Source organism: Salvelinus fontinalis, chromosome 25, assembly GCF_029448725.1.
Source record: "Salvelinus fontinalis isolate EN_2023a chromosome 25, ASM2944872v1, whole genome shotgun sequence".
Classification (NCBI taxonomy): domain Eukaryota; kingdom Metazoa; phylum Chordata; class Actinopteri; order Salmoniformes; family Salmonidae; genus Salvelinus; species Salvelinus fontinalis.
In genome coordinates, this window is record NC_074689.1 from 12,243,919 (window position 1) to 12,253,015 (window position 9,097).

The window sequence follows — 9,097 nt, forward strand, 5'->3', positions numbered from 1 at the left end:
CCTGTGTTGTACTGTGTTTCTGAACCCTGTGTTGTACTGTGTTTCTGAGCCCTGTGTTGTTCTTTGAAGAGCATCAGGGAAAGTAACTAGTAAGATGGTTTCTCTGTGCTCTGGTCTGGTCCTCTGGCCCACTGGCCATAAACCCACAGTTCAGTTGAGTGTATTAGCGGAGCCACAATCCCTCTGAGAAAGGAAACTGCCACTTTCTGTGGCCTGTCGACCGGCACAGGGACATTATTCATGGGAAATTAGAGGTTGCGTCTCCACGCCTCGGCAGAGGTAGCAATTACGTCCGGTCGGTCCCTTCCCTTTAGTCGCCATCACTGGAGATTCCGTCCCGTACTTCTCATGGCTTCATTAAAGGGAACAGAAATAGTGAAGGGATATCCCTGACCGTTGTTGACCGGACCGTTGTCCCCAGGTTCAGGGAAATGTGAAGGCCTGGCTGCCACACCCGCTAGACTGACTGGTACCTCTTACCGATGGCATGGCAATACTGTACACTTCACGCACAGTCCAGACTTCTGTCATTTTTTGTAGGTCAGGTGATGGGCTTAACCATGGGTCAAAGTTCATATTGACTGTTTAATATACACTGAGTGTACAAAACATTATAAACACCTGCTCTTTCCATGACAAAGACTGACCAGGTGGATCCAGATGAAAGATATGATGCCATCCACTTCAATCAGTGTAGATGAAAGGGGAGGAGACAGGTTAAAGATTGATGTTTAAGCCTTGAGACAATTGGGAGACAGATTGTGTATGTGTGACATTCAGAGGGTGAATGGGCAAGACATACCATTTAAAGTGACTTTTGAACAGGGTCTGGTAGCGGTGCCAGGTTAGAACTCAATATAGGAAAGGTGTGCTTAATGTTTTGTACACTCAGTGTATAAGAATACAAGGGAATACATTTTGAAGGAACTGGTACTGAAACATTGTGATACTAGATGCTCAATTGTTTCAGAATGGAAGTTCTGAAAACTTCCCACATCTATCCAGGCACCCGGTTGAAATATTTCATAAAGAAACTAATGAACAGTAAAAGTCCTTTCCAAATATCAGAAGTGTTTTTTTTCTCTTTCCTTTAGAGAGCATAAGTGCCATTTTAATATAAAATCCCAACCGTAGCACAGCATTGCTTGCAATTCAGCCATTAATAACATGCAGCAGCATACACAAGGGCCTCTCAGTGTCACGTCCAAACAGGGAGAAAAACCTAAAGCCCACGGTAGCAGCAGGAGCAGGGATTTGGAGTAGGACTCAACACAGCCTCTGTTCTCAATCTGCAAATTGGGTTTTATATCATTACAGCTCTCTCACACACACAGCTAGCGGCCAGCCAGCCAGGCCTGTTGGTAGCGTGTCATAGCGCTCTCCTGCTGTTTGCACAGCGGGCTGTAGGCAGTGTGTCAGTTTCTTTCCCTGCGGGTCATGTGCCCTCAGAATTCAATATTCCTTAAAAGGTTAAATGCATCTTGTAATCCGCTTGCATTACCGGGTGGCTTTTAAAAGGGTTTCATTGCCCTAATGAATCTTGACGTTCCCATCCATAAAGTGTAAATAACTAGCTGGCCTGACAATAAATAAACAGAGAAATGAGTGGGCAAATACCGCGGAGTCTGGGTCATGTTTCAGGGCTAGCAGAGTAACTTCTCCATAAAAATCTCAACAACATGAATAATACCTACATTGGTATTGACAGCCCAGACTTATGATTATGTACTTTATATGGCTTCGAGGTTTGCTCAAAGAGGAAACTTACCTGTGGCTCTGACAGCAGAACAGTGATGGCGAGTGCATTAGGACATATTTTCATAATGGGCAACAGGATTTATAGACAAATAATACTCAGCCGTTACCTGTGCCGCATTATCAATAACAATTGCCATAATCATTGTGTTCGAGAAATTGAACTTTTGCCCCATCAGTAATAGTTTTAGTAGCATAAACCCAGAATAAACTATGATAAACCCAGTCTTACCCCACAACCTGGAAGGATCTAGCTGTGACCTAGTGTTTTGGAAACTGATATACCGTAGGCTGCTACTACACATACTGTACACCTACCTTGTAAATATGCTCAGACACACACACAATCACACACAGGGAGAGAGACGGATATCAATTGGTGTAGAAACACACCCACACAGCTGTAAGCCAAACGCCATCCAGGTTTTCCTCGTTCAGAACCAACCTGAGAACTGAGGTCCTTGTGGCTCCCCACCAAAAAATGATTTTCATGCCACAGCTCTTCTCTGGGTTCCAGAGGTAGAAGCATGTATCACAGAGGAATGATACCCAATCAACATGTCATCTGTGAGGTATAACTTCTTACCGAGTATCTGTGACACGCTGTTGTTCCTGTACTTTTAAAGACACATTTCCATCCTGAAATGAGTCTCTCCGAACCATGTGCTTCAGAGGTCTGTCTACTCAAAAGCTATCTGACGACCATTAGTTTGATTGACCTGTCAATCAACCTTCCTGTCTATATTCCACCAATCATGTCCCTGGCATTCTGTTACATCACTTGTCTCTCGTGTTTTTCTCTCTCTAACCCTCAACTTGATCGCTGTTCTTCTCCAGCTATGATTCTGACATTAATGAATGTCCTTCCGCTCAGCCCCATGCATCACGCCAAAGCACAGTTCAGCCTTCTGCTTTTAGTCTGCCCAGGCCCGAGCCTAAGCCAAAGCACTCCCAAATACTGCAGAGGTTCTCAGCTGTCTACTCAAAAAGAAAAACACGTGTACAAAGAGCATGAGCAACCAAAGACAAAGCAGCACAAAAGGTGCTGAGTCAACAACAAAGAGTCAACAACAAAGATGTGACTGAAACAATAAAAGACACACGTGCAATGCATAAAACCTGCATATTCAGGTGATTCAGGAGGCATTGATGTCTTAGGAAGCTGTAAAGGAAAAACACAGGAGAGGGCTAGGGTGCCCAAACAATTATTCCTTAAGACAGTGTAAAGGAAAAACACAGGAGAGGAGGGCTAGGGTGCCCAAACAACTATTCCTTAAGGCAGTGTAAAGGAAAAACACAGGAGAGGAGGGCTAGGGTGCCCAAACAATTATTCCTTAAGACAGTGTAATAGAAAAGCAAGCCTCACGGCCACTAATGACATCTAGGATGAGTCCCAAATTGCCCTGTATTCCCTATACAGTGTGCGCTGATTTTGACCAGGGCCCATAGGGGTCTCATTTGGGACGCATACCCTAACAATGGAGGGCACTGTAATTGGTTTAAGTACGTGTGGAAAGATTGTCCATATCCATATGTTCTGATTACTGTCCCAAATGTTTAAAGTCATTTGGAAAACCCTGATTGAATCGTTTTAGACAATCCAATAAGAAGTCCTTGTCCCACAACCATCAGACTTTCCAATTTTCCACGAAAAAGGGGCAATGATTTGAACAAATATGTCTGTGGCTTTTAAAGTGGAGGCCTAGCTATGTAACCCTTACTCAGTTTGAATGGATTAAATTAAAGCCAATCTTTGGTGTGAAAATGTCAGTTTAAATGAGGGACTGATTAGGGTTTTCCAGAGGGCTGTCGACTTGGGTTTATAAAGGAATTTTGAGTTTAATGGTATAAGGTGTTGACATAACAGTACTTTCAACTAATGGCTACCTTTCTAACCAAAGCCTTGATACACACTGAACAATGGATGCCGTGATTATATCCCCAGCAATAAGGGTGTCTCTAGCTGATTTTGTGATGTCAAACACATGCCTGTTTTTAACATTGGCAATAAGTGCCCTCAAATAAGGTACAGACGTCATCCTCACACGTCAGTTTACCCATTTCACTGTTTCTCAGTGGAATAGTTTGAACATTGTGTCTTCATCAAAATCCTCCCAGGCCTTGTGTGTCTGTCTGTGTGCGTCCGAAATGGCACCCTATTTCCTTTATAGTGCACTACTTTTGACCAGAGCCTATAGTGTAGTGCACTATATTGCGAATGGGGTGCCAAATGGGACTCAGCCTATGTCTGTTCTGTTAGTTAAGTGGTGTTTTATTTATAACGCATAAACACTTAATTGTCTCTTTAAGCAGACATATGCTGTAAGAGCAACAGTTGGCATTAAAGCTGAGCTCTTGTTCCTGGGAGGAAAACATAAACGTAATGAACACAAGAGACATAAAAACCTAATGACAAACACTTCTCAGTTCCCGGCTGTGCCAAAACCACAGCCAGTCACATTCATTTGAGTGGATGATTGATGGATCAACAAGCCAGTCAGAGGACCACGGAACAGAGGCATTTGTTCCAATGAGCCAAGTCCCAGAATGTTCTAGTGTGCATCGTGAATCACCCCTCCATGACGGGACGCAGCCTATAGAGCTCGCCAGCTTGTAGTCCTAAAAACACGGGAATGAGTTAGCATTTTCTACCTCTTATTAGTTGGCTATTCCAATGAGGGAAAGAATGGGATTTTGGAATAAACACGCAAAAATAAGGTCTGAGGTTAACACAGGCTTAGGATATATTATATATTTTGTTCTATGAGGACATATCAGAATTATGAAACATTTATGTGCTTGTTTTGATTACATAAACGCTTCAAGATTATCTCCTAGAACAAAATGTGTAACATCTCCTAAGTCTGTGTTTCCCACAGACCTTGTTTCCGGGGTTTATCCAAAAACCCTATAAATTTCCCCATAGGCTTTGGCCAACAAGCCATGGCAGAGTTAGCCTCCGTTAGTGCCTACAAAAAGATGCCATTACTGTTGCTCTCTATGTAGGCTACAAGAAACGTCCATCTTCGAGAAAGGGCCTTCAACTAAAGTGCTACATCTCACACCCATTGCTTTCCCTTATCTGCTTGTCTTGGCCTTAGTGCAGCTAAACTCAAGTGAACACTTCAAGAGACATTTCTTTTGTCTGTGCAAAATAATGCAGAACTGTCAGTGGCATTGGCTTAAAGGAAAGTGAGACAGTGTAACGTTGAAAGTCACTAAGCTCTTCAGTACGGGCCATTCTACTGACATTATTTGTCTATTGAGATTGCATGGCGGTGTGATCGATTTTTCTATACCTCTCAGCAACGGGTGTTGTTGAAATAGACACATTTATTCATTTGAAATGGTGTCCACATACTTCTGTGTATATATAGTGTATCATACGAAATGGATGATGGACATCCACAAATTAATACATACCATACATATCATATTAAATGATGTATTCCGGATTTACGTACAGAATAATATGAAAATGCTCTGAGACCAGGTTGGATTCGTGCGTCTTTCACATGCAGGGCATTTATTGCTTTCCCTTATCTGCTATCCTTGGCCTTGTTGCAGCTAAACTCAAGTGACTTTTCTTTTCTGTGTCCATTGTCTGTGTAAGATAATGTAGAAGTGTCAGTGACATTGGCTTAGAGGAAGGTGAGACTCTAATGGTGAAGCTTAGGCCCCAACCTTATATATGGACCATTGGAGTTCAATTGCATGAATGTGAAAATCTAAAAATATTCAACTGGGCCAAAAAAACAGAGGCTTTATTGGGTATCTTGTAGGTTTAGAAATAGTGTCGAAAGGAGGAACCACTATACATGTTAATGTCGGGGGGGGGGGGATATGTTGACCTTTAAAGGTGAGTCCTAAAGGTCATAGGTCAAACCAGGAGCAGGTAAAGTGAGTTACTTTCAGAAGGGGCATTGCAAATAAACTGACCAAAACCTTAATTAAAGTTATTACATGAGAGAGACTCATTCATAGCGTGTTTGCACAAACTATTTGCAAAAGTTCTTCACCCCCATTAAATGAAAATAAACACAAATAAACGATAATTACATGGGTCTCTAAACCTGCATATAGGTTTGCTGCTTAGTCATGAACAGGGAATCACTACCTTGGATAAACCCGAAAAGGACACACACAGCTCAAGAGCTCAGCAGTTCTGACTCAGGCAGAATGGCCTTAAAGGGGAAATCTGGGATTCAAACAACAACAAAGTGGTCTCCTGGTTTCAAATTTAAAAAATGTAGGTACCAATTACAGATTGCCCCTTTAAAAAGCGACAACTTGTGCAATTACAGTAAATGAAAGGGTTCATCAGTGGTAATCAGTGGTAGGCTATCTATAAAAGCACATTTTTCCTGAACGCCTCACCGCAAATTAGGCCTAACAGAGAACTCTTTAGATATGCTATTTCAATTAATTGATCTGTTTTTCTTCAGCAGGGCTGCAATGGTGACCTTGTAAAAAAGAAAGGAGCATCTTAGGTCACCTAAAAATAGTGTTTCCAAAAGTGATAAAGGTTAAAGTTATATTTAAGCATATTTCTTTTTATTTTCTTAAAAGTACTTTTAAACTTGGTTAAGCCTAGCCCTAAGCTATACTCAAAACATAAACACTCATCTGGAGGATTGTGAGAAAAATGGAAAATGCTCAATAAGAGGTGATGTCTGGAACAATTCACGTCAAGGCCATGATTGTAAATAACCTAGCGTTTTTTTACGTGGGTAAAATCACTGGGGAAGCCAGGGGGGAAAAAAGGCTTATTACAACCTATGTGTTGTGACAATTGTGTTGTTTGCTCTATAATCTGTTAGTTTATATGCCTTGTGACCGTGATATATAGGCCTAAAGGCAGCGGCAATAAGAAGACAGTGAGAATAAATTCAACCACACCTTTGTTTCATCACAAAACCAGAGAGCAACATCTGTCCTGTGAAATCCACAAAGCATAGGCCTTATTGCATGTAACAAACAGTTACATGACCTACAGCATGGTCAAGCAAGTTAATGTTTCCGACATTTTCGGACCACTGAACAACTATTGATTTAGAACCACGGAGAGTTACCGCAAGTCGCAAGGAAAACAGGAGCTGCCTCCACTATTCCAGCACCATTTCAACTTCAACATTTCAACATCATCAAATCACTTATGCCTAGTCTAATAGAGTGACAACTAAAATATACACTACATGACCAAAAGTATGTGGACATCTGCTCGTCGAACATCTCATTCCAAAAGCATGGGTATTAATATGGAGTTGGTCCCCCCTTTCCTGCTATAACAGCTTCCACTCTTCTGGGAAGGCTTTCCACTAGAGGTTGGAACATTGCTGCTGGGACTTGCTTCCATTCAGCCACAAGAGCATTAGGGAGGTCAGGCACTGATGTTGGGCAATTAGGCCTGGCTCGCAGTCGACGTTCCAATTCATCCCAAAGGTGTTCGATGGGGTTGAGGTCAGGGCTCTGTGCAGGCCAGTCAAGTTATTCCACACCAGTCTCGACAAATCATTTCTGTATGGACCTCTCTTTGTGCACGGGGCATTGTCATGGTAAAACAGGAAAGGGGTTTCCCCAAACTGTTACCAAAAAGTTAGAAGCACAGAATCTAAGGGGGCTAGCCTAAACCATGAAAAACAGCCCCAGACCATTATTCCTCTTCCACCAAACTTTAGAATTGGCACTATGCATTGGGGCAGTTAGCGTTCTCCTGGCATCCGCCAAACTCAGATTTGTCCGTCGGACTGCCAGATGAAGCGTGATTCATCAATCCAGAGAACACGTTTCCACTACTCCAGAGTACAATTGTGCCAAAGCTTGGCATTGCGCATGGTGATCTTAGGCTTGTGTGCGGCTGCTCGGCCATGGAAACCCAATTCATGAAGCTCCCGATTAACAGTTATTGTGCTGACATTGCTTCCAGAGGCAGTTTGGAACTTGGTAGTGAGTGTTGCAACCAAGGACAGATGATTTTTACGAGCTTCAGCACTCGGCGGTCCCGTTCTTTGAGCTTGTGTGGCCTACCACTTCGCGGCTGAGCCATTGTTGCTCCTAGACGTTTCCACTTCATAATAACAGCACTCACAGTTGACCAGGGCAGCTCTAGCAGGGCAGAAATTTTACGAACTGACTTGTTGGAAAGTCACTGAGCTCTTCAGTGCGGGCCATTCTACTGACAATGTTTGTCTATGGAGATTGCATGGCTGTGTGCTCGATGTTATACACCTGTCAGCGATGGGTGTGGCTGAAATAGCCAAATCCATTCATTTGAAAGGGTGTCCACATACTTTTGGCCATGTAGTGTACCAAAAAAACGATTTAGTCCAATCAACGTAAGCTAAAAATTATGTGGCTGTCCATGGTTTTGATTTCTGTGCGTGTGTGTGTACGTGCTTGCGCCTTCGTGCAAGTAGAAAGAACATGTCTCACACTACTTGTAGAGAAACGCCAATACCATCCTCCTCTCTTTCATGGGAATGAAACGGTCTATCACTTTGTCATACAGTACACTTTTATTTTTTTTTGTCCTAGGCTACCTGGCTAAAATTCTTGCTTGCTAGCCTAACTTTCTTTCATGGGCATTGTTAGCTAGTTAACATTAGCCTCTACATCTACTGTAGCTACATATTGAACTTCCATCCTGTCAGGCCAGGGGCATAATGTAGTCATTAATGGTTGGATCAGACTCACCATTATAATCATTGGCTAGTACGAATGATTAAGTCCAAATCTCCATCTCCATCCATGGCTAATTTAGGAAAGGGTCAATTTTAGCAAGCTAGCTCACCACCGGAGGACAACAACACAATGAGAGGCAACAATTCAATGTTTTTCTGTCATTGAGGTATGCTCTCAACTCGATTTGATAGGAGTGATGCCAAATCCAAACTGACTTCCCTTTACCCTTTTTTTTTGGTGCGTCAGGACTATTCACAGTTTAGCTCAACGCTGATTGGCTATTATTTTATACGTTTTTTCATCAAGGTGGGCCAAATGCTCGCCACATCCCTTGCATTCAATGCTATGGGCGGCAACAATGTCATACTCTTTTGGACCAGACAGCATCAGATAGATGGCCTACAAATACAGAGACAGAGGGGCGCTGTTTCGCTTGCTCGGATACTTTCTCCTGTGAGATACTTCAGCCTATTGCGAATTGAAGGGAAATGATGAAACACAGAGAAAGTTAAATTATGTAGTTTTTTTCCAAATTTTCTTGGTAATTTTTTGGGGGGAAGCCTAGCATCCCTTGGCATCCAGGAATACACGCCAGTGTGTTTTACAAGCTCCAGATGAGTGCAATCTATCACTAAACACACGAGCACCTGCACAGAGTCAA